At 44.0% G+C, this 25,328-nt stretch overlaps 1 protein-coding gene and 1 pseudogene across 1 annotated transcript in view; one reads left to right on the top strand and one right to left on the bottom strand.

The window, feature by feature from the left end:
* The window catches only part of Nhej1 (non-homologous end joining factor 1), a 97,414-nt gene that overhangs the window by 59,004 nt on the left and 13,082 nt on the right, over window positions 1-25,328 (top strand). The gene's annotated exons all lie outside the window — the stretch shown is intronic.
* On the bottom strand, window positions 11,608-12,182 carry LOC116899518 (annotated as a pseudogene).

Here is a 25,328-nt window from a genome sequence, read left to right as displayed (position 1 = left end):
GCCAGGCTAAACAATTCCTCCCCTCGTAGGTGTTTATACTCTCCCATGCTGAAGGTTATCGTGTCCAGTTTCAGACATTATAACATATCTGCCTAGCTTGAGCACCTCAGCTCTCCTTTTTTACCCTTTTTCTTCTAGCCCACTTCACTTATCATACTTTTATGTTTTTGTATTTGTGTGTGTGTGTGTGTGTGTGTGTGTGTGTGTGTGTGTGTGATGCATGTTTGAATGCATGGTCAACAGATCATGTGTGTACATGCAAGTGTGTGTAGGTCTGAAGTTGATGCTGGAAATTGTTCTTCATTGGTCTTCTACCTTACTAATTGAGGCAGTGATCTCTCAGTCAAACCCAGAACTCACCAATATAGCTAGTCACACTAACAAGCTCTGGATAGCTAGATCCCTTGTCTCTGCTGGGAATGGAATTGGAAGCTGGAATGACAGGAAGGCCACCATTCTCATCTGACTCTGGTTCTCACTCTTGTGAAGGGAGCATTTTAACTACTAAGTCATATCCCAGTCTCAGTTACTGTACTTCTGATGGAACTCCCTCAGACCCATCTCTGCAGTTTTGGTACTAGATTGTGCAACACTGGGGACAGGATCTAGGCAAGATCTTTGAGTGGTTTTGGAAGCCTCAAATGAGAAAATGCCCCCACCAGATTGACTTGTGGGCCAATGCATTTTCATGACTGACGGTTGATGTGGAAGGGTCCAGCGCAGCGTGGGTGGTGTCACCATGAGCAATCCCTGAGAAGCAAGCTAGGAAGTAGCACTCTACCTTAGCCCTGCTTCCCCTCCTGACTCCCCTCAGTGAGGACTGCGACCTGAGAGGTATGAGGTGAAATTAACCCTTTCCTCTCCAAGCACAGTTATAGAAACCCTAACTAGGGCAGTCTGCTTAGAAACAAGGGAAAAAGAGGGATAATTTCTTTTTTTTTAAGGTGTATTTATTTATTATATATAAGTACACTGTACCTGTCTTCAGACACACCAGAAGAGGGCATCGGATCTCATTACAGATGGTTGTGAGCCACCATGTGGTTGCTGGGAATTAAACTGGAAGAGCAGTCAGTGCTCTTAACCACTGAGCCATCTCTCCAACGATTATTTCTTTATATTTGAAGTACGATGTTTCCCAGCCCTGGAATTTGAAGCACTTTTTTTTATTTTGGAATTACCTTTCTTTCAATTAATTCAGGCAATGAACACTTGTGAGCATCTAATATATGTTGTATCTTATTGGACACTAAGAATATAATTCTATTTTATGAAAACTAGCAGACATTTAGGTATTTATTGTTATGCTGGAAGGTGGAAGTCCATGCTGGGCGTGACTGTGATCCTAGTGTTAGAAGGCTGAGGCAGGAGGACCATGAGTTCCAAGTCAGCCTGGGTTGTATAGAGAGACTGTTAGAAAGTGAGAGAGAGAGAGAGAGAGAGAGAGAGAGAGAGAGAGAGAGAGAGAGAGAGAGAGAGAGAGAGAGAGAGAGGGAAGATGGATGATGATGTACAAGAGTAACTAAAACTAGAACCTTGCCCTCGTGGAGTTTATAATTAAGTAACCATTACAGTCTGACATGAGTGAGTGAGACAGAGCTGGGGCTGTGGGCTTCGTAATCTTTGCTGCTCAGGGGTCTCAGGCAGGAAAATCATGAGTTGAAGGGCTGCTTGGGCTACAGGGGTGACTTAAAGGCAGCCTGTGTAATTTAATTATACATATTGTTTCAAACAAGAACAAGATAGATGTGGAATGACCAAGTAGTATGCTATAGAGAATAAAGAAGTTTTAATCCTGACTCTTTAGGGAGGCAGGGCTGTGGCAGTAGGAGAGATGTGGGAAGACTGAGGAAGTAAAATTTGAGCCAGACCCTGAAGTAGGAGAATCTCCTCAATTAAGGGAAAAGTTACGTTAGGTACATCATTCATGCTTGTTTCAGGGAATGCCTTAGAAGGAAGGGGTCACATATTAAAGGAACACACATTCCTTCTGCAAGCCAATATTTTTGAGAGCCTACTGTGCACCAGTGCTCTGCCTACTGTGCAGCAGACAGTGCAGGAGCAGTGAAAGGGTAATGACCAACACAAAGTGCTTGCTCTCATTGAACTGCTGTCAGGATGTGGCGTTTCTATCTCTCTCCACTCCTGTTATTTACTGTGCTTGTAAAGTACTAAGTCTTTTGAACAACAAAGAATGTCTCTTTTTTTGTTTGGGCTTATCATTTCCTTACTTGGTACCATCTAAGTTTGTATAAGTATTTCTTCTTTGCCAATACTTTGACAGGTCTGTAACTGAGACCAGATTCTTCATAACCTTTCAACAACAGTGACGATTGGCACCTTTGATGAACTCTCCATGTTTTTGGAAGATTATGCAGAGGTTTATATTTTTGTGTTATTTTTATTTTATAATGTACCTTCTAATTCTTTGAAAATTGCTAATCTATATAAGAAACAAATGGTAAACATTAAAGTAGAAAATGTGATTAGCTAGAGGATCCCCTTCTCAATCAGACAACGACCAGCACTCAGCTGGGATCCTGGTAACTGTGGCTGGAGCTTCTCCATCTGCTTCAGTCATCACTGCCTCTCGGCCTCTCTTCTGCCCTAGCTGATGTGTGTTTCTGTTTTACCCATGGTCTCTTCATGGCTTTAGGCCATTTTAATTTGGTCAAGTTAAGCCTTTCTTCCCAAGTCTGCAATTGCCTTTGCCTCAATTCTAAGAGAGGCTGACAGTAGGGATGAATCCAAAATTCCATTCATTTTATACTTACCACATCTGGGTTTCTTTTAGCATCATTTTCTCCCTTGAGAACATTTTCAAGGTTTTCCTAATTTTCTAGTGGTGTGTGTGTGTGTGTGTGTGTGTGTGTGTGTGTGTGTGTGTGTGTGGCGGGGGAATGTCATTGGAAGATTGTGTAGAAGTTTCCAGGCCTGATGGTCTTGAGTCTGTTTCTGTATATATCCCTTTCTTGGCCACCTTTTCTCCTGTGATACAAGCCACTCCTGTGCAGTCGTCGTTTACTCTGTGAATGTGTTGTTCTTGGACCTGAGAGTCTGCACTGGCTGCCTGTAGAGCAGACTTGGTAGACGTCGCGCACTCCTGGGGAGCACCCAGGATAGAGAGGGCAGTCATGCTTTGGTGTCTCCTGAGCCCGCCTGAGCAGCTGCGACACCAGTCCAGTCAATTCTGGACTTCTAGTTGGACTCTTGCAAAGCACAATACCACTCTCAACCACCAGGGGACACTCTGTTCTCCTTAACTCTTGGCAACCTGTGAGCAGTTTCCCTTTTTGTAGTCAACCTGTCTGTGGTCCTGGGCCACCATGTTGAGTGCCATGTGTATTGTTCACACAAGATGTCCTTGAAAAGATACAATGCAGTGGTTGTTCGTTTGTCAAGGCAACACCAGAAAAAGGACCCAAAATGCCAAAATTACAACCTAATACATGTTTGGATAGGGTTAAAATCTTCTCAATACTATCGTCATATTATTTATACAGATAGAGTGAATTATATAAAACAAAAACCTCCCCTCTGTGTGCTATAGAGTTAGGCAGGCCTGTGTTTGCATTCTGACTGTATTACTTGCTGCTTTACTGAGGTGAGCAAGTTACTTAATCTGTCTAAATAGGGGCTTCACAGTCAGATGCTCTGGGTTCAAACCTCACTCTACTTTGTTACTCTGTGTGACTTTGAGAAAGTTAATCCATATGGTCTCAGTTTCTTTTTGTGCACTAAGGCTAATGTACTCTGTGGAGTTGTGAGAGCTCAACAAGAGGATAAGTAACCGTGTTCTTCTTGGTGTCTGCACATTATAAGCATTCAGAAGTAATAGCTTTGCAGGTGATAGATACACTGTTCCCAAGCTTCCTTCCAGTTAGCAGAGTATTTGACGAAAATGACATCTTGTTTCATTGTTTTATGCATATGAATTTGAAGTCTGTGTTCAGTGTTCTTAGATGGGCATACTCCTTATTCACCAAAACAAGCAAACATTCACATTAAAGCAAGAGTGAGATTCCCTTCTATTAGTTAGCAAACCTTAAGATTGTTATGGCTTAAGCAGGAGAGTGGGAGATTGAATACTCCATTCAAATTAGATAGGAGGATAAATTGATAGCTTGGGGGTGGTGTGTGGCAGCCTCAGATATGTCCTTTAGTCTATCAGGTAGGGATGTAATCTGAAGTTATTCATGGGCAAGGACATCTACATAAGCATTTTCAAAGTAGTACTGCTGGGCTGGAGTGGTGGTTCAGTCAGGAAAGTACATTCTGTGCAAGCATGAGGACTGAAGTTCACCTATAGAAAACCCAGGTCCACTTGTTATCCCAGTGCTGAGGAGGTAGGGATAGGATCCTTGAGGCCTGCTAGCCAGCCAGCCTTGCCAAACAGATGAGTAAGAGATTCTATCTCAACAAAGTAAGGAGGAGAGCAATTGAGGAAGACACCTGGCAGTGACCTGTGGCCTCTACCATACACATACACATATAGACACACACACTTACTTGCACACAAAACCAGCATTGTTTATAATATAGAAAGTTAGAAATATGGAAAGTGGGTTGGGGATTTAGCTCAGTGGTAGAGCGCTAGCCTAGCAAGCGCAAGGCCCTGGGTTCGGTCCCCAGCTCCGAAGGAAAAAAAAAAAAAGAAATATGGAAAGTAGCCAGGAGCCATGGCACACACCTAGTACTCGGGCAATAAGGACCCAGAGGCAAGAGGATCTGTGCAAATTTGAGGTCAGCCTGGTCTACATAGTGAGCTGCAGGCCAGCCAAGGCAACATAGCAAGACCCTGTCACAAGTAATAACAGCAACTACAAAGGAAAGAGGAAAATATGAATAGATCATGGTTTATCTATGCAGTGGAATGCAGTGAAGCCACTGAAAATAAGATAAGCCTATATATACCTTCAAAAGATGGCTTTGATATGCTATAAAGATATATAATAATAGACATACCGTTAAACAAAGTATCAGCACACATGCCCTAATCCAGCCCTTAGGAGGATGAGGCAGAAGGATCGATTCAAGTTCAAGGCTAGCCTGAGCTGTACAGTAAGACCGTCTCCAAAAGAGAGGGAAAGAAGAAGGAAAGGAAAATGAGAAATGACAAATACATGTAGCATTGCCCCATTGGAGATTGCTGCCTGTTGGTCAGTGTGTGTTTCTTATTATTCTCTGATGTTTTTATACACGTGCTTTATGTGTGGGGTCATTTTCACCTCTCGTTGTTCTCACTTATGCCCCTCCTGCTCTCAGTGTGCCTCCCTCAAAGGTCTCCCTCGTATGTTCACTGTTTTGCAGTATTGTGTTCTGCTTTAGTTAGAATTGATTGCATAAGCATGGGTGGTGTTGTTTACTGGAACATGGGTGACAACACCATTGAAGAAAATGACTCTCCCTACTCTAATAACCATTACCTGCTAATAAATAGCTTCTCAGGGAAGGGTAGGGCCTTGCGAGCCCCTTCCCTTCCATGATGAAATAGAGACGGGCCATGTCTTGTACAGGCCTTCGCAGGCAGCAGAGTTGCGGTGACTTTATGAGTGCATTGGCCATGCCATGTCCAGAAGAAGATATTTCAGAGCACCCTTCCCTCTCCCTCATCTCTTAGATTCTTTGTGCTTCCTTTTCTCTGATGCTCCCTGAGCCTTGGACGGCACCTGGGTTTGTTTGTATGTGACCACAGAAACAAAAACAAAACAAAACCCTAAGAGGGTCTATGCAAGCTGTGCACAGGGGTTTCTTCTGAGGTATAGGCTGCAGAGTGGATTGAAAGTAAAAAGAGGCCTCTTGCTTGTGTCCATATACCCGTATAGTGCTTACATTTGAATCTGTATTTTTGTAATTTTCTAAAATGTCCACAAAGAAGGAATGCAAATGGTTGATCTTATCCAGCACTAGTTCCATATCTTTTAATAATTTTAATTTTTTTATTATTGTTCCTGTGTATATATGTGGGTGCCTGCAGAGGCCAGAAGAACTGTGTCAGAGTCCCTACAGCTGAAGGTACAGACAGTGGTGAGCCACCCAATATGAATTCTGGCAATCAAACTCAGATCCTCTGGAAGGGCAGGAAGTGTTCTTAACCACTGAGCCATCCCTCCAGCCCCTAGTTCAATATCTTGATGGAGTTCATTGCCATTTGTAGCTCAGTTGGTTCAACATCCTGGGATCACGAGTCCTGCTTCCCACAGCCTTTTCTTTTTTTTTTTTTTTTTTTTTTTTTAAAGATTTATTTATTTATTTTGTATATGAGTACACTGTTGCTGTCTTCAGACACACCAGAAGAGGGCATCGGATCCCCGTTACAGAAGGTTGTGAGGCACCATGTGGTTGCTGGGATTTGAACTCAGGACCTCTGGAAGAGCAGTCGGTGCTCTTAACCACTGAGCCATCTCTCCAGCCCTCCCACAGCCTTTTCTGCCCTGATGGGATGATCTGTCCTGGGAATCTGCAATCCAGTTCTCTTCCACAGAGTGCTGAGCCCTCTACAGGTGGCCAGGACTGCTTTTTTCTCTTTGTCATATCCTGTTCTTCTTTGCCCTCCCTTAAGATCAGCCCTGTTTTATCCTTTCATGAAAAAGGCACTTTCTAGCTGACCCAATAATTTTACATAATGTTTTAAGGCCTGTTTGAACTAACCCCACATAGACTCACCCGTTCAAAGTCCATCCTCACAGCTAGATAGATTTGTCTATTTGATTGACTTCCTAATATTGAAGCCAAAGAGGCTTAGAAAATTATCCACTGTGTCCAGACTAGTTCTAGACTAGGATTGTGTGATTCCTAGTGACAGGCGCCACATTTCCCATGTTTCTTACCTTAATCTCCACGTTCTTGTAGAAATGCTAAGGGTAGGTGGTTTGACCAGGGTTACTATTGCTATGTTGAAACACCATGACCTCAAGCGCTTGAGGAGGAAAGGGTTTATTTGGCCTATGTATCTCAAACCAGTCTTTTTTTTTTTTTTTTTTTTTTTTTTTTTCAGGAACCAAGGCAGGAACTCAAATTGGGCAGGAACTGAAACAGAAGCCAGTTCTTACTGGCTTTGCTTCTTATGGCTTGTTCAGCCTACTTTGCTATAGAACCTAGGACCACCAGCCTAAGGGCTGGACCCTCCCACATCAATTACTAATTACAAAAATGCCCTATTAGTGTGCCTATAGCCTGGTCATATGGGGGCAGTTTCTCAGTTGAGGTTCCCTCCTCTTATTCTGTGATAAGTTAACATAAAACTAGCTAGCACATTGGGTCATGAGATAGCTTACTGGATTTTGATCCACTTGCTGAGAACCTGAGTTAGATCCCTGGAATTCAAATGATTGAAAAAGAACTATGTCTCTCAAGCTGTCCTCTGACCTCCCAATGAGTTCACACACACACACACACACACACACACACACACACACACACACACACACACACACAGAGAGAGAGAGAGAGAGAGAGAGAGAGAGAGAGAGAGAGAGATCACACAGTTAAATATAATTTAAAATTTAAGTGACAAGGGCTCTTTCTCTTATTTTAAAGTCCTGTTTCCCTCAGTCTCGTGCTTTCCTTTCAGGGCCCACCCCTGGCCCACTGCTCTCTTGCAGCCTCTCACATCCCCTCATTCTGCCCCTCCCCCCCTTACTCTTGTGTGGTTCCCAAGCCCTTCCACTGGCTTTCTGGAGTAATGGTTCACATCAGCAGAACCATCTATATCTTCTGTGTCTTCTCTGAGTATCGCTTTTGCCTTCATGGTCAGAGCCTGGCTTTGCTCTAAGGACGTTCACTCCCTTCTCCACTCCCCTCTCTCACAGCTGTTATTCCTTTCTAGCCCACTTCCCACTGATTGTTGACTTGGGATCCATGACCTTGGGTCTGATCTCTGCCTTCTGGCCACTGTCCTGCCCTCCTCCTAAGAAGGCCCAATATTGAGTCTAATGTCATCAGATCACCTCATCCAGTCCTCTTCAGTGTGACCCTCGTGTACTGAGTCACACCAGACGACTTTAGCTCTTGACTCTGCTACTTTCTCCAGAGTGTACCCAATCATCCTGATTCTTGTTTCCTTCCCTGGCTTCTTGGGCGTTCTCTAGAGCAGTGGTTCTAGAGATGGGATGTTTTGGCTTTAGAGACTGTTTAGCAATACATGAGGCAATTTAGTCCTCTTTACTTAGGAGGTGCTCCTGACACTGGGGTAGTGGTTTAGACTCCATCAACAGCACTCAGCATCGCAGGTTCCATAATCAGCCCTAAATGTCATTGATGTCACCAGAAAGCAGCCCTGCCCTGGAGTCTACTGTGAGCCTTGTCATCACCACTGATGCTAACTGCACCATACCTGAGACATCAGCTCTACACATGCTACACTTGACCACTTTCTCCAGCTGGTTTTCCACTCGGCTACCCTGGCCCAGCATTTCTTCAGTCTCGGGGAGCATTGTGGTCTGTGCATGTTCTCTTCCTTTTATTGTCCTGACTCTTTTGAGGGCTTTCCTTCTTTACTGAACTTCCCCAGTCAAGCACTATAACTCCCCGTCTCACATACTCTTGATTCTATTACTCGTCTCTGGTGTGTAACTAAACTATTTCTACCTCCTTCATTCCCGCATATACAGTGATGTGTGTAATCAGAGAAAAACAAAACATGCTGACTGGGTTTATGTCTAGCCCACCCTTCCTTCCTGCCTGCCTGCCTGCCTGCCTTCCTCCTGCCTGCCTGCCTTCCTTCCTTCCTTCCTTCCTTCCTTCCTCCCTTCCTTCCTTCCTTCCTTCCTTCCTTCTTTCCTTTTCAGCTTTTTGAGACAGGTTTTCTCTGTGCAGCCCTGGCTGTCCTGGAACTCACTCTGTAGACCAGAGCTGGCCTTGAATCTAGAGTTTCTCCTGCCTCTGCCTCCTCAAGCACTGGGATGTAAGGTGTGACCACCACTGTCCAGCCTATTTAAATTCTTGGGTAATGTATTCTTTTTTTTTTCTTTTTTTTTTTTTTTTTTCTATTTTTTTTTTCCGGAGCTGGGGACCGAACCCAGGGCCTTGCGCTTGCTAGGCAAGTGCTCTACCACTGAGCCAAATCCCCAACCCCGGGTAATGTATTCTTAATACTGCTGTGTAACTATTGCCCCGAGTTACTCGCTTTCCCATCAGCCTGGATAACTACTTCTCTTCTCTTGGCCCTTGCCACCTTAGCCTTGCTTCATACTTTGCTGGGGGTGGTGGCATTGATGGTGGTAAGAATCACTCAGAAATTAACTCTTGCAGAAACAAAACTCCACTTCTGCTTCTTGTCAGCCTATGTTCCTCCAGACACTGCCCTTGTACTCACTTGCCTGTGTAAGTTAGCATGTCCTAGGCTAAGAGCCGCCATGTTTTTGTACTGGGTTCCTGACTACTTCCTGCCCCTTCCAAGGAACACAAGCTTCAACAATTCTCTTCTTCCAGCCCTTTTGTTCTCTGTAGGTTTATCATGCTAGCATATAAGTGTGCTATAGTTTTTCCATCTCAAAAGTCCTTCTTTATCAGGCATGGTCACTCACACTTGATATCCCAGTACTTGAGGCAGGAGTATCAGAAGTTCAAGATCACCCATTGTGGATTGATATCTATATGTAGGTGAAGGCAGGCATAATATAAGGCAAGGCTTGTGATTGGCCAATGAAAAAGTAAGCTGGGCACAGAGTTTTGGAGAGAAGAGAGAGAGGAGAGAAAGGAGAAGAATCAACATAAAGGCAGAGAAGGATGACCCAGATCTGTGTGGCCTTAAAGGGCCACAGGTAGTTATGAATATTTCATAAGGGATGGATTTTATAGGACAATTTGTCTTATCTAGGTGGGAAGTTTATATCAATATTAATTGGCTCTGAGTTTATTGTGTGGACATTTTGTGGAGTGAGAATTTAAGATATAAATCTAGTTGATAAATTACAAGGTTATTGAGTTTCAATTTTAACGGGTTACCAGAAGTTATGGCTATAACCATAGGGGGTGGTTGCAGGGAATGCGAGCAGAGTCCCCAATAAGAAAGCGGTGAGATAGGCGGTCTCTGTATGGAACTGGTGTGGAAACAACCCGCCTTGGAACTAGATAGATGGCGAGATCGCAGCAGGGCTCAGAGAGTAGGCAGTGGCAACATGGGATGGAAATTGTGAACTTAACCATTCTGGTGGAGATGTTTTGCTGATTAAGATGAAAATACCCCTGCAGATGCCATATGGCCCACTGGAGCCGGCAATAGCATGGGTTGGTGAATTCTGTTTGTTTGTTTTTTGTTTTTTTTTGTTTTTTTTTTCTTCTTCTTCTTCTTCTTCTTCTTTTTTTCGGAGCTGGGGACCGAACCCAGGGCCTTGTGCTCCCTAGGCAAGCGCTCTACCGCTGAGCTAAATCCCCAACCCCGTGAATTCTGTTTTTTAATATTTATTGCTATGACCCATTGTTGCACAGGGAATGTGAGGTTAGCCTGGTCTGTCTAAGACCCTGTCCCTAACACACACAGGAAATTTTCTTGTTCTCCCACTTTCCCACGCTCCTCCTTTGCCGCCGTGTGCTGTAACTGGTAAGAACTGTCCTCTTTCACTGTGTTCTTGTCCTGTCTTTAGTTAAGATTAGGGCAATGGGTTTTTGGCCCCTATTAGTTCACTGAAATTATTCCTAAAAAGTCACTACTGATTTCCTCATTGGGAAATTCAGTAAATGTTTCTTGTTCCTCGAACTCTTTGGTGTATAAGCAGAACACAGTGCAGTTGTCACAGGTCTCTCTTGACCCATTTGTTTCTTCAGTTGGTTGCAGAGACGTATACTTTCCTGACTCGATTTCCTGTGAGATTGAACTCAGCCATAGAGTTCAGTGCCAAGTGCCCTTACCCACTGAGCCATCTCACCAGCCCCATCAGTGGCTTGTTATTAAAATAACCTTTGCTGATCCTGTCTCTTCTACACCACTTCAGGGCCTTTCTAGTCTCTGTTAGTGATTCTATTCAGTCCCATGGTTTCCGACACCATCTTTATACCTTTATTTCCACATCAGTTCTTTTCCCCAAGTCCCAGTCTGTACGAATGGCTGCTGAACCATTTCCACTTGGAGGTCTGATGATGTCAAGTTCACATATTCAAACTGAGTTCCCAGTTCCTCCCCTTGACATCTCAAGCCTGCTGTAGCCAAAACCTTCTCAGTTGATGGCAACTTCATCCTTCCAGTTGCTCAGGCTGAAAATCCTGGAGGCATGTTTGACTCGTCTCAGCAGCTTCCAATAGCTCATCTTTCAAAATTAAACTCAGAATCTGCCTCCGATTCTGCCACTGGCTCTGAGATTCACTTACCTCCCCCACCCTTAGGCTTGCTCACTGTGCTGCTTTCACTCCACAGTGGCCTCCTTGCTGGTCTCTGGATGTTCAACCCTGCTCTTTCTGTCTCTCCTAAGTGGAACCTAAAATGATCATTTATATTTTTATATCTCTCCATGCCACTTTATGTGTATGAGTGTGTACACATGTGTGTGCCTGTGTTTGTGTGTATGAATGCATGTGTGTGCCAGCACTCTAAGGATCCTTCCATGTCTTCGTCTCTACCCAGTGTTGGGGTTATAGGCTTGAAACCACTCCTGGATTTTTTTTTCTTACTAATACAGTATTTATTTGTCTTCTCTCTGTCAAACCCTGAGCCAAGCACTTTCCCCAGACTTCTTGGGGAGGCACAGGAAAAGGAACACACAGGGCAGACGAGACCCGGAAGAACCATGGGAGGTGGAGGTGGAGACAGCTGCTTCACATGGCGAAGAGGATGAGGAAGGCCACCATTAGGCAAAAGGGCCCCATGGCCTCAGAGAGGGTGAAGCCCAGAATCGCATAGGAGAAGAGTTGCTGCTTCAGAGAAGGGTTCTTGGCATAACCAATGATGAGACTCCCAAAAACAGTCCCAATTCCTGCTCCAGAGCCAGCACCCCAACTGTAGCAGCCCCAGCTCCAATGAACTTGGCAGCTGTGTCAATGTCCCTTGAAATGGCGCTGGTTTGGAAGCTGCGGCTAGGGATAAGTGAGGTCAGAGGCCGCTGGACTGCCAAGCAGCTGAGGCCCTCATGTGTGGGCATCTGTGGTCGCTTCAACTCCACTGCGGAGAGCAGACGACTCGGCAGCTGAGAGGCGCTCCTGATCAGGGTAGAGACGAACTTGGAGCAGGCATACATTTTTCAGGGGTGAGGGGCAAAGGCAGAGGAGCTGTTTCCAGGGTAGAGAAGACAGAGCCCACTCCTGGTTTTAATGTGGGTTCTCAGGCCGTCATGCTTGCACAGTCTTAAGTTTGGTTCTTTGGTCCTTGGACTGTGGCATCCAATTTGTGCAGTATTTCCAGGGGAAACACAATGCTGTTTACCCAGCAGTCCCTTAGTAAGCAAGGCTTTGTCTTTCCTCTGTCTACATTTTTTTTTTTGAGCTCCTTTGCTTTGTCTGTTTTGCTGGTTAATTTGTTGTTTGTGTGCATGTGCCATGGAAGTGTGGACATCAGAAAACAACTTTCAGGAGTCAGTTTTCTCCTTCCACCCTGTGAGTTCAGGAGTCTAAACTCAGGCCATCAGGTTGTGGGCAAGTGTTGAGCACTTCACTGGTACAGTTTGCCAGTGTTTGAAGCCTCGCTACCTGGTCCCAGTTCTGATGTCATCTCTTTGATACATTTATTGTTTTGCTCAGCTCTTTATCCACCCTTCTCTTTACTACCTCACTAAAGTATTGTTGTTTGTTTTTGTTTGTTGTTTTGAGACAGGGAGACAAGGTTTCTCTGAGTACTCCTGGTTGCTGAAAATATTTTTCAGTGGTACCTTGATGTCTGCCTTTAGCTCTCTAATTGTCATTTATCACACTGCCCACTTGGATAGAAACCAATCCCTGCTCTATTGGTGCTGTCTCATTTGGGAATTACCTCTCATTTCAATTTGAGGACTATCCTGAGCCAGATCAAGCTTGGGCACAAGGAGTTAGCAGAGACAAAGACTGTTAACTGTCTGATTGTAGGGGTGAGGCAGCTCTCAGGTGAGTATTAAGTGTAAAGTCTTGTACTATGTCATCTAGAAGCACACAGCAAGAGTAGGTGAAGCAAAAAAGGAAGAAAGGAAGGAAGGAAGGAAGGAAGGGAGGAAGGAAGGAAGGAAGGAAGACGAGCAATTGAGAGGGAACAGGAAATGAGATCTCAGTAGTTAGAAGTACTGGGAGCAAATAATGGGTTACCCCGTAGAATCATGTTTCTTTTCAGATGAATCCTAGCATCTTAGGCCAGAACTCTACCCACTACTTAGGTCTTTCATTAAACAAGAAAAGAAAACCCTTCCATACTTGTTTATCTATTACACACACACGAATGCACGCACGTTTTCACCTGAGGAGGAGTCCAAGGCCCTATGCCGGGCAAGCACTCCATCACTAAGGTGATGACCTCAGCCCCTTGCCGAAGTCTCTATTTTATATGATGGCCTCCCCATTCTTTTCCCTGTTATGTTCTTTCTTAGATCTTGCAGAAGCTGGCTTGGCAGTTAAGTCCACTGGAGGTGGAAAGAAAGCTCCCTGGCTTTTTGGGTGGAGTGTGGGGGTGATTGTTCCCTGGGGTGAGAATCAGAGGGCATTAAATTCCTGTCTCATCCCTCCCCTCTGCTTTAGTGGGCTGGAGGGCTAAGGCCTTGACAGAAGTGTTTTATTAAGAGCAGGTGTTCTAGATGCCCTGTAACCAGAGCCTAGACCGGGTTCTCCCTTCAGTCCCTCACCTGAGGATGAACCCTGAGGGAGCAGCTATGTTGCTTAGGGTCAGCCTGGTGTCAGACTGCCTGCCTACTTTTGCCTCCAAGCTTGAGGATAGGACACTAACAAATCACAGAATCGTACACTCACAAGCTGTGCTTTACTGAAGGAAGTGAGGAGGTTGGCTGTAGCAAATGCTAGTTAAGTAACCGCAGTAAAACCGATAACCAAAAGAGTGTGAGACACACTCTTCAAGATCAGAACTGATTTAGGATACCTGGTTGTTTCCAGGAGTAAGGACAGAGATGCAGAAAGTCTGGGCTAGAGGACCAGAAGCCTCGGGAAGTCACTCAGCTCTGAGACTGATCACATTATTTAGAATTCTCTTCTAAACTGGTCCACCTTGCACATTCTTAATCTCTCTTTCCCCAGCCTTTGCTCCCAGAACCTATCCACTGCTCCCCCATAGTACCACCAAATTCCTGTTCTGAGTTGAGCTCTCTGCATGACTAATAGTCAACAATGGGCCACATTTATAATGATGGTCCCATAAGATTATATTACCCGATAGCATTGTTGCCATCTCAGTTTATGTAAGTACACTGTGGTATTCTCACAGCAGTGGAACGTACTTCTCAGAATGTGTCCCCATACTAAGTAACGCACCTGAGCATCATTTATTCTTCCACTTTGTTCCTTCCTATAATATATCTTCCTGGGCTCTATAAATACCTGCACTTTCCCCAGGTGCTGGCTGCAGGGATTAAACACAACAGAATTCTTGCTGGAGAAGCCTTGAGGGACCTGTTCCTTTTTCACAGAAGTGGCTGTATGCCTACATCATCTGGAGATGGGTTAAGCATTGACCATCCTGTGTTACTTTTATAACAAAGTATTCAGGGCATGGTTTCTCTTCCTCAGCTTTTCCTTCCTCAGTAAAATAGAACAGCTTTGGTTTCTTCTGGCCTTCCTGTCTCCTCTTGCCCTTGCTTCCCGAAACTGGAGATATATGATTCAGATATGTGACTTCATCCATGATTATTCATGCTGCCCCATCTGTCTGGCTCCTGTGAACTCCATGTATCTCCATACAGACAGATGTGAGACAGATCTCTCTGTCTTAGAAGCATTTGCTGTCATCAGTGTCTTCTGCAGACAGTTTATGGAACTCAACAACCATGGTTCTGTGTAATGGAGAACATTGACACTCTGAAATAATAATGCTTTATAACCCAATCCGGTATTAATACAAACCAAACTTCAATCCAGTATCCAAAACCAAAACTTGTTTGTTTTAAAACAGTCTTGTGTGGCCCAGAATAGCTGGTGACCTTCATATGTAGCCCAGCGTCATGACCTTGGGCTTAATATGTAGCCCAGGATGACCTTGATCTTAATATATATCCCAGGATGACCTCAAGCTTCTGATTCTTTTGCTTTAACCTAAGCGTTGGAATTACAAACTTTCACTACCAAGATGGGTTCCCCATATCAGAAACTTAAATATATATAATATATTGTATATCTTTTATTAATTCTTTGAGAATTTCTTTTTTTTTTCTTTTCTTTTTTTTCGGAGCTGGGGACCGAACCCAGGGCCTTGCGCTTGCTAGGCAAGCGCTCTACCACTGAGCTAAATCCCCAACCCCTCTTTGAGAATTTCTTACATGCAAATAATGAATTTTCATATTATTCACTCCCCTGATATGCCTTTTATCTCCTCACCCCTCCTAAGTTTATGTCCTGTTCTCCCCCACCCCCAATAACCCACCAAATCCAGTTTGTGCTGCCCATGTATTCCTGGCTATGGGGCCATCCACTGGACTATGGTTGACCTACCAGAGGCAATACTCTTAAAGAAAATGGCTCTACTTTCCCTAAAAGCCATCAGCTGACCATAGTTCTTCAGCTAGCAGTAGGGGCTCATGAGCCCCTTCTCACTCTAAACTGGAATGTTGATCTTGTACATTGAATGTTGATCTTACACTGGCTAGATCTCGTACAGATCCCACAGCTGCTGTGAGTTCATGAGCAATACTGAAATGTCCAGAAGACACTGTTCATTCTTATATATATATATATATATATATATATATATATATATATTATTAACTTGAGTATTTCTTATATACATTTCGAGTGTTATTCCCTTTCCCGGTTTCCGGGCAAACATCCTAATCCCTCCCCCTCCCCTTCTTTATGGGTGTCCCCTCCTTACCCTCCCCGATTGCCACCTCCCCCCAACAGTCTAGTTCACTGGGGTTCAGTCTTAGCAGGACCCAGGGCTTCCCTTCCACTGGTGCTCTTACTAGGATATTCATTGCTACCTATGAGGTCAGAGTCCAGGGTCAGTCCATGTATAGTCTTTAGGTAGTGGCTTAGTCCCTGGAAGCTCTAGTTGCTTGGCATTGTTGTTCATAAGGGGTCTCGAGCCCCTTCAAGCTTTCCAGTTCTTTCTCTGATTCCTTCAACGGGGTCCTATTCTCAGTTCAGTGGTTTGTTGCTGGCATTCGCCTCTGTATTTGCTGTATTCTGGCTGTGTCTCTCAGGAGCGATCTACATCCGGCTCCTGTCGGTCTGCACTTCTTTGCTTCTTCCATCTTGTCTACTTGGGTGGCTGTATATGTGTGGGCCACATGTGGGGCAGGCTCTGAATGGGTGCTCCTTCTGTCTCTGTTTTAATCTTTGCTTCTCTATTCCCTGCCAAGGGTTTTCTTGTTCCCCCTTTTAAAGAAGGAGCGAAGCATTCACATTTTGATCATCCGTCTTGAGTTTCATTTGTTCTAGGCATCTAGGGTAATTCAAGCATTTGGGCTAATAGCTACTTATCAATGAGTGCATACCATGTGTGTTTTTCTGTGATTGGGTTACCTCACTCAGGATGATATTTTCCAGTTCTAACCATTTGTCTATGAATTTCATAAAGTCATTGTTTTTGATAGCTGAGTAATATTCCATTGTGTAGATGTACCACATTTTCTGTATCCATTCCTCTGTTGAAGGGCATCTGGGTTCTTTCCAGCTTCTGGCTATTATAAATAAGGCTGCTATGAACATAGTGGAGCACGTGTCTTTTTATATGTTGGGGCACCTTGTGGGTATATGCCCAAGAGAGGTATAGCTGGATCCTCAGGTAGTTCAATGTCCAATTTTTTGAGGAACCTCCAGACTGATTTCCAGAATGGTTGTACCAGTCTGCAATCCCACCAACAATGGAGGAGTGTTCCTCTTTCTCCACATCCTCGATAGCATTTGTTGTCACCTGAGTTTTTGATCGTAGCCATTTTCACTGGTGTGAGGTGAAATCTCAGGGTTGTTTTGATTTGCATTTCCCTTATGACTAAAGATGTTGAACATTTCTTTAGGTGTTTCTCAGCCATTCGGCATTCCTCAGCTGTGAATTCTTTGTTTAGTTCTGAACCCCATTTTTTTTTTTTTTTTATTAACTTGAATATTTCTTATATACATTTCGAATGTTATTCCCTTTCCCAGTTTCCGGGCAAACATCCCCCTCCCCCCTCCCCTTCCTTATGGGTGTTCCCCTCCCACCCCTCCCCCCATTGCTGCCCTCTCCCCAACAGTCTAGTTCACTGGGGGTTCAGTCTTAGCAGGACCCAGGGCTTCCCCTTCCACTGGTGCTCTTACTAGGATATTCATTGCTACCTATGAGGTCAGAGTCCAGGGTCAGTCCATGTATAGTCTTTGGGTAGTGGCTTAGTCCCTTGAAGCTCTGGTTGCTTGGCATTGTTGTACATATGGGGTCTCGAGCCCCTTCAAGCTCTTCCAGTTCTTTCTCTGATTCCTTCAAAGGGGGTCCTATTCTCAGTTCAGTGGTTTGCTGCTGGCATTTGCCTCTGTATTTGCTGTATTCTGACTGTGTCTCTCAGGAGAGATCTACATCCGGCTCCTGTCGGTCTGCACTTCTTTGCTTCATCCATCTTGTCTAATTGGGTGGCTGTATATGTATGGGCCACATGTGGGGCAGGCTCTGAATGGGTGTTCCTTCAGTCTCTGTTTTAATCTTTGCCTCTCTCTTCCCTGCCAAGGGTATTCTTGTTCCCCTTTTAAAGAAGGAGTGAAGCATTCACATTTTGATCATCTGTCTTGAGTTTCGTTTGTTCTAGGCATCTAGGGTAATTCAAGCATTTGGGCTAATAGCCACTTATCAATGAGTGCATACCATGTATGTCTTTCTGTGATTGGGTTAGCTCACTCAGGATGATATTTTCCAGTTCAACCATTTGCCCTTTGATTTCATAAAGTCGTTGTTTTTTGATAGCTGAGTAATATTCCATTGTGTAGATGTACCACATTTTCTGTATCCATTCCTCTGTTGAAGGGCATCTGGGTTCTTTCCAGCTTCTGGCTATTATAAATAAGGCTGCAATGAACATAGTGGAGCACGTGTCTTTTTTATATGTTGGGGCACCTTGTGGGTATATGCCCAAGAGAGGTATAGCTGGATCCTCAGGCAGTTCAATGTCCAATTTTCTAAGGATCCTCCAGACTGATTTCCAGAATGGTTGTACCGACACTGTTCATTCTGATCCTTTCTGACTTCTGGGTCTTAAGGTCTTCTTACCCCTTCCTCCATGATAGTCCATGAGCCTTAAGGGAGAGGTGAGAACATTCCACCCTGCACTTTGAGCAGGTGTAGTTAGCCACTGTCCACTGCATAAAGAAGCTTTTACAGTGAAGTCTGAGAGAGCTTCCCTGACCATGGGATGGATATGAATTAGAGAAGAGTTTAATACTATGTCCACTTAGCAGAATAATAGTAGCAGGTTCACCCTTGGAGCCTGTGACTTCCCCAGTTATGGCTTCTTGGCTATACTTATAGAATGAAGTATATATTTTCTCCCGTGGAGAGGGCTCTAAATCCAACCAGAAAGTGGTTGGTTTCCTTTATACCACCATGCCATTATTGCACCCACAGGCTTGTCTGCCACACCAACTATTCTCTTAGTTCACAGCACTCACAGCTGGGTAAGACTGTTGATGGCTTTCTCCCCTAGAGCCTTCATAGCACCTTCCGGGACTGTGAAAGCTAACCAGTGCGATAGAAGCTTCTTGGTCAGTACCAGCTTGATCTCTCCATGTCTTATGGCAAAAGTACGTGATGTCTTATCTGAAACCTTTGAGTGCTGACGTAACATCTGGGAAGTGTCACACTAACCTCAGGTGATGGGTCACAGACAAAATGTATGTACACTAAAAATATTATATAAATTGCTTTCAGTGAGTGCATGTGAGGTATATATAAAACATAAAACATTTCATAGCTGGGCAGTGATGGTGCACGCCTTTAATCTCAGCACTTGGAAGGCAGAGGCAGGCAGATCTTTGAGTTTGAGGCCAGCCTGCTCTACAGAGCGAGTTCTAAGATAGGCAAGATCTACACAGAGAAACCTTGTCCCTAAAACCAAAAAATAAAAATTAAAAAATTAAAAAAATTATTTACTGTCAAGGTATCTTATGCATATGCAAACAGTCTAAAATATGAACTTCAAAACACTTTCCTTCTCAAGCATTTGGATAAGGGTGTTATATTACTATACAATCCGCATAAACAAATATATATGTTACAAACACATATTTAAAATAATCTTCCTACAATTGATTTTAAGCAATTAGTCAACTTAATATTTTGATTTAATGATACATATATTAAAGTTATGTTGTGTGCACACACATACCAGGCACATGCAAGTGCCTAAGCCGGCAGATGAACATTGGATCCCCTGGAACTGGAGTTGCAGGTGTTTGTGAGCCACCTGATGTGGGTGCTGGGAACCAACCGGTTCTGCAAGTGTTGTTCACTGCTGAGCATCTATCTCTTCAGTGCTTTTCTTCTCATGAAGAATATCTCACTTTGTATAGCTTTGGCTAACCTTGAACTTTCAGTCCTCCTGTCTCAGTGTCATGAGTACTGAGATTACAGGTACACACCACCATGCCTGACTTCAAGGGAGGCTTTCAGGGAGCACGGCTGAGCTGATCACCCTGTTAACTTTGTTGTCATTACATTTGATAGAAAGTTTGCTTTGTTGGTCATAGTGTACCACTCATCTAAAAAGTGCTGTAGTCATTGAAGGAACCAAGAACAGAGAGATGATCAGTATGAATTCAAAGTGAGTACCATTTGGTGGTGGTATTAAGGAGCACATTAATATGATATGAAAGGACAAGATGACTCAGTGGACAAAGGTGCTTGTCTCACAAGTCTGACACCTGAATTCAGTCTCTGGAACCAACATAAAAATGGAAGGAGATAACTGACTCCACAAAAAGTGTCTTCTAGGAGCTGGAGAGATGGCTCAGTGGTTAAGAGCACTGACTGCTCTTTCAGAGGTCCTGAATTCAAGTCCCAGCATCTACATGATGGCTCACAACCATCTGTATGTAATAGGATTCCATGCCCTCTTCTGGTGTGTCTGAAGACAGCTATAGTGTCTTTATATATAACAAATAAATCTTTAAAAAAAGGTGTCTTCTAATCTCCACATGTATGCTATAGCATGCATATTCCCACACATACATAACACGCACACACACACACACACACACACACACACACACACACACTCCATTCCACATCAAAGTTTACTATTTCAATTTCTGTGTTTTCTTACCATATATATCAAATTTGTTTGTGTGTGTCTCCCAGGATCACTGGATGATCTAGTAACACTGTATCACCAGGATCTACTGATCCTGGGGAAGCTACTGTTCTTCCATATCTATTTCTCTTCAAATTAGAAGTTATTCCAAGATACATCTGCAATAGATGCACTTAGAATGTTGATCTAAAATCAAACTGCAAAGTTCTTACACTAGAACAACATAATGCCTGCTATATTCCCAAAGATGAGCAGAGATTAATGCTAAGGACATGAGTTCTCCTAACCTAGGGCTGAATTTGGAACTGGGACGTAGAGATCCAGAGAATTTCATTTCCCCAACTATACAGTAGAGTGCTTGCCTCAAATGCATGACACCCTGGGTTCAATTCATAACATGAAAAAAAGAAAAACCCCATCTCATTTCCCCAGGACAAGGTAATGCAGATTACTTTGGTCCCACGTGAGGCCTCCTTGTCAGCTTGCCTGCAGTTGCATCAGCAGTTCCAGCAGCCGTTCATTGGCAGCAGTAATTTGGACCACAGCTCTTAGTTGGCTGGTCCTGTGGATTTCCTTCCTCTATTCAAGCTAGTCTGCGTTTCAGAGTTCATGGGCATGCCTTTATCCTGCTCTACCTACCCCAGAACCACAAGATTGCCCTCCTATTGCATCTGTCCTGGTGCAGGTAGGGAGCTGGGAGTAGGGCAAGAAAAATTCCTGACAGAGTTGAACAAGCCTCTTCTCTCAAAGGAGGCTGTATAATATGATATCGTAGAACTCAGCAGATTTTGCTAAGTACATAGACATTTGTTCATTTCTTTGTACCTAGAACAGCCTGGCTCAGTGAAGGTGCCTCCCTGGTCAGTGGTTCTTTCTTTTTCTTTCTGTCTTTTCCCCCCTTCCCCCCAAGTGCTGGGATTAAAGTGTACACAGTTTTGTAAGGGAAGAGCTTCTGGAAATGTCTCTGTGGTAGTGCTGTGTGCCCTAGGATGCTTTTGAACAATGGCATGAATATCCAGGGATGCAGGAGGAGGCACTATGTTCCCTCCACCACTGTGTTCTAGTGTCTTGCTTTTGTAAAATTCAAATTAATAGTCAAGAACCCATATCCAGGTAGCCAGCGGGATACATATCCATCTCAAACCTGTTTTATAAATATAGACCATATGTTCCATGAGCACATTCTATGCTCCCATCTGAACTTCAAGCACCTATTTCAGGGTCCGGCAAATAGTAGGTACTCAGTGCATGCTAGCTGAGTGAATGGTTCCTAGACACCAGAACCTCACAGCCTAGAGGAGGGATTGGAAACCTTCGAACAATTGGTAATTGAGGCCAGTCTGAATGTGTAACTTTGTTTCAAAATAGAGACAACAAAATCTCACTAACTGAAAACGTAGGGGTTTTGAGGAGACACTCGGAGTGCTCCAAAATCAGATACTACAGATAATGTGCCCAGGGACCTGAGTGATGGGGGTCCCAGCCATGGTCGGCACAGGGGACAGATAGGAAGAGGCATCCTCCAGAGCCTGACCATCTAGTAGGAGTAATGCCGAGGAGGAAGTCTGCATGGCTGTTTATCTAGACATTCACAGGCAATTTGTGGGAAAAGAAGGGTCTGTTCAGCACTGCCCTCCCCTTAGTGTTCCTTACATATCCAGCTTTGTTCCACGCTGCCCGGATCTGCTGCTGTTGACTGAATCAAAGGCTGCACTGTGCGGCTGACCTAAGAATAATTGGTTGTTTATGCATCTGACTCCCTAGCCAGACTATGAGCTTCTTGAGGGCAGTGAAGCTTGTTTCATCCCAGGATACAGCTTGCGACTGACTTTGCAATAATTTTCTTTGTTGACTGGATATAGTGACAGTTGGTACTTATTGTGTGTTTCCTAGGTGTCGGGCACTGCAGTGAGTACTGTGTTCCCTTTACACAGTTGGAGAAACAAAGGCTTAGACAGATGAAGTCATGGACCCATAGATTTAAATGATAGCTGTTTGACTATAGAGCCTACTGTTGTGCTAAAACTAAGTATCTTTCCTGGTTGCCTTCTAGTAATTAAGAGTGTTTGGAACTCTCAAGGAAGCAGAATTAATACATCACTTACATCATCTCATTTGACAATCATTGTGACAGTCCTCTTGGATAAGGACTGTGTGCGTGCGTGCATATGTGTGCATATATGTGTGTGCATGCGTGTGTGCATGTGTGTGTACGTGTGTATGTGCATGTGTGTGTGTGCATTGTGTGTGTGCATGTGTGGCTCGCGTGCATGTGTAGGTTAAATCTAGGGCCTCACACATGCTAGTCAGCCACTGTACCTCTGAGCAGCATCCCCAGTCTTTATTTTACTAATTTTATTGTACAAAAGTTGAAGCACAAAAAAATTAGTTGCTTGTCCAAGATAACGAAGCAAGTATGTAGGTAATGGATTAATGCAAAACTAGGTCAGTTTGATTCTAGATTCTGAGCTTTTCCTCTGTTCAATTCTACGCTGACTCTAGTTGCTCAGGCACTGGGTACCTGTGCCTCTGACTGTCGAAGCCCTTTAAAGGCTGTCTAGGACTCTGGTCTCTTGCTTTATTCTCTAGTCACCCCTCCCCCCACCTAGGAGTCACTCACTGAGCTACTCTGTTTCCCGGAATGTATCCATTCTTAGTATTTCAGGTTAGTGAAACTCAGTCACCTTTTGGGCTTGGCTTCTTTCATTAAGCATTGTGCTTCCAAGGTACATGTATTGAAGCAAGTATCAGCACTTCCTTCCACTATGTGTGTCCCAGAAGCCAAACTTAGGTTGTCTGGCTTGCTGGCCCCTTTAACATTTTTATTATATTATATTATTATTGCGTATATGTGGTATATATGTGGGCATGATTTGGGGGGTGGGGAGGCAAGGGCACCATGGTGTGATACGGGCTCTGATGACTGAACTCAGGTTGCCAAGCTTGCATGTAGTAAGTACCTTTACCCACTGAGCCCTCTCATGTGCCCAGATATGTTATAGTTTTGTTTGTCCATTCATCTGTGATGGGCGTTTGAGTTCTCCCCACTTTTTGGCCATCGTGAACAATGCTGTGGTGAATATTTGTGTATAGTTTTTGTGGTGCTGAGGTTTGAACCCAGAGCTTTATTGTCTAATGAAAACCCACATCCTTATCCACATCCTCCAAAATGTACACATTACTATGCAATCATGTTTTCAGCTTTCAACATTTAAGTCACAGAGTAACCTATTGTTGCCTTTTTGAGGAATTATCTGTTTTCAGGGTGTTTTTCTTTTATTAATAAATATTTTGAATCAAAATGTAAGATGTGGCTGTACATGTCTTTATGAGGCAGAAGCGGTGTAGCCCCATGAGCTTGAAGCTGGTCTGGTCTATGTTTAAAGCTCCAGGCCAGTCAGGTCTACAGAGTAGGATCCTGTCTCAAAACAACAAGAAACCCACTTAAAATATAGGATGCTCATTTTTGAAACTGCCAATAAGCATCTAAGTTGGAAATTTGTCATAAAATGTACAGCTGTGTAACCAGCACCCAAATCGAAAGTTAAAAGTTTGGGGACTGGAGAGACGGCTCAGCAGTTAAGAACACTGGCGTCTCTTCCAGAGGACCCAGGTTCAAGTCCCAGCACCCACATGGTGGTTCCCAACCATCTACCGCTCCAGTCCCAGGAGCTCTGACACCCTCTTATGTGCCTCTGAGGGGACTGCACACATGTGGTGCAGACACAGTCATGCATATAAAATAAAAATAGTCTCAAAATGTTTTAAAAGAAATTTTCAATTCTCAGAAGGTAACCAGTGTTCTGACTTCTCACATAACCATTAAATTTGCTTGTTTTAAAATCTTATCCAATTGCTGTAATCTCAGATACACTCATTTTGTCTGACCTCTTCACTCTGCTTACGAAGTTTACCTATTATATATGACAGGTTTTTCATTTCTGTGCTATTTCCCTGTGAGGCTGTGCCATAGTCCGTCCCTTTGTGTTTGAGTGAGCACAGTGAAGTGGAGCGGTTGGCTCACAGGTAATATTTAGGGTTAGTAGATACTGACAATCATTTTTTTTCAAAGTGAGCACATCATTTTATTCCCATAAAGCAATATTTGAGAGTTTAAAGGTTTTTAAAATTTTTACTACTGATATGTATTTGTGTGTGTTGGGGGCCGGGGGAGAACACATGTGGAGATCAGAGGACAACTTTCTGGAGTCACTTCTCTTTGTCCACTGTAGATTCCAGGGATTGAACTCAGATTGTCCGTCTAGCAAGGGAAGGTACTTTTGCTAGCTTAGCCATCTTGCTGGTCCTAATATTGTGAGAGTTTAGGCCATTTCACATATTTTCCAGTACCCGATGAACGTGTGTGTGTGTGTGTGTGTGTGTGTGTGTGTGTGTGTGTCCATGTGTGTGTGTGCATATGTGCACATATGTATGTTTGGGAAAGTGGTACATCATTCAGTGAAACAGGATTTCTCAGAGAGAAAACAGCGTGTGGCCCTCCAGAGAGCAGGCAGCAGGCAGCAGGCAGATGAAGGCAGGAAGCCCTTGAACCTGCCACAGGCTGTGTTCCCAGCTGTCAGGCATGGAATTTGGGTGAAAGAGAATCTCCCTGGTGGCAGAGGTCTTGCAGAGAACACTCCTGGTCCTCCACTTCACCTCTGCACCTGCAGGCCCAGCTGACTGCCGTCCTCTCAGCTCCACGAAACCAGGAAAGCCGTGAAGTATACACAGCACTGGGGCCCAGGGCTGCGGCCCAGGGCAGAGCTGCCGCTTTGTTGTTAAATGTGAGGCTCTTGCTTTCTGGTCCTGCCACATTGTTTCATTTCTATTTGGGAAAGGATGTTGAGGTGGCAGAATTTGAGAGATGTGATAACCTGATGTGGAGACTGCCTGTCCCCCTTCCAGGCCAGTCAGAGCCAGAGGGACAGGAGCAGCTTGTTTGGGGCAAAGAAAGGAGTGGGGAGCAAAGCAAAGGAAGGGAGTTGTGATTGCACTTACTAT

Source organism: Rattus rattus, chromosome 4 (genome assembly GCF_011064425.1).
Source record: "Rattus rattus isolate New Zealand chromosome 4, Rrattus_CSIRO_v1, whole genome shotgun sequence".
NCBI lineage: Eukaryota > Metazoa > Chordata > Mammalia > Rodentia > Muridae > Rattus > Rattus rattus.
The sequence above is the reverse complement of the archived record's forward strand: the minus strand, read 5'-3'. Positions and strand labels throughout refer to the sequence as shown.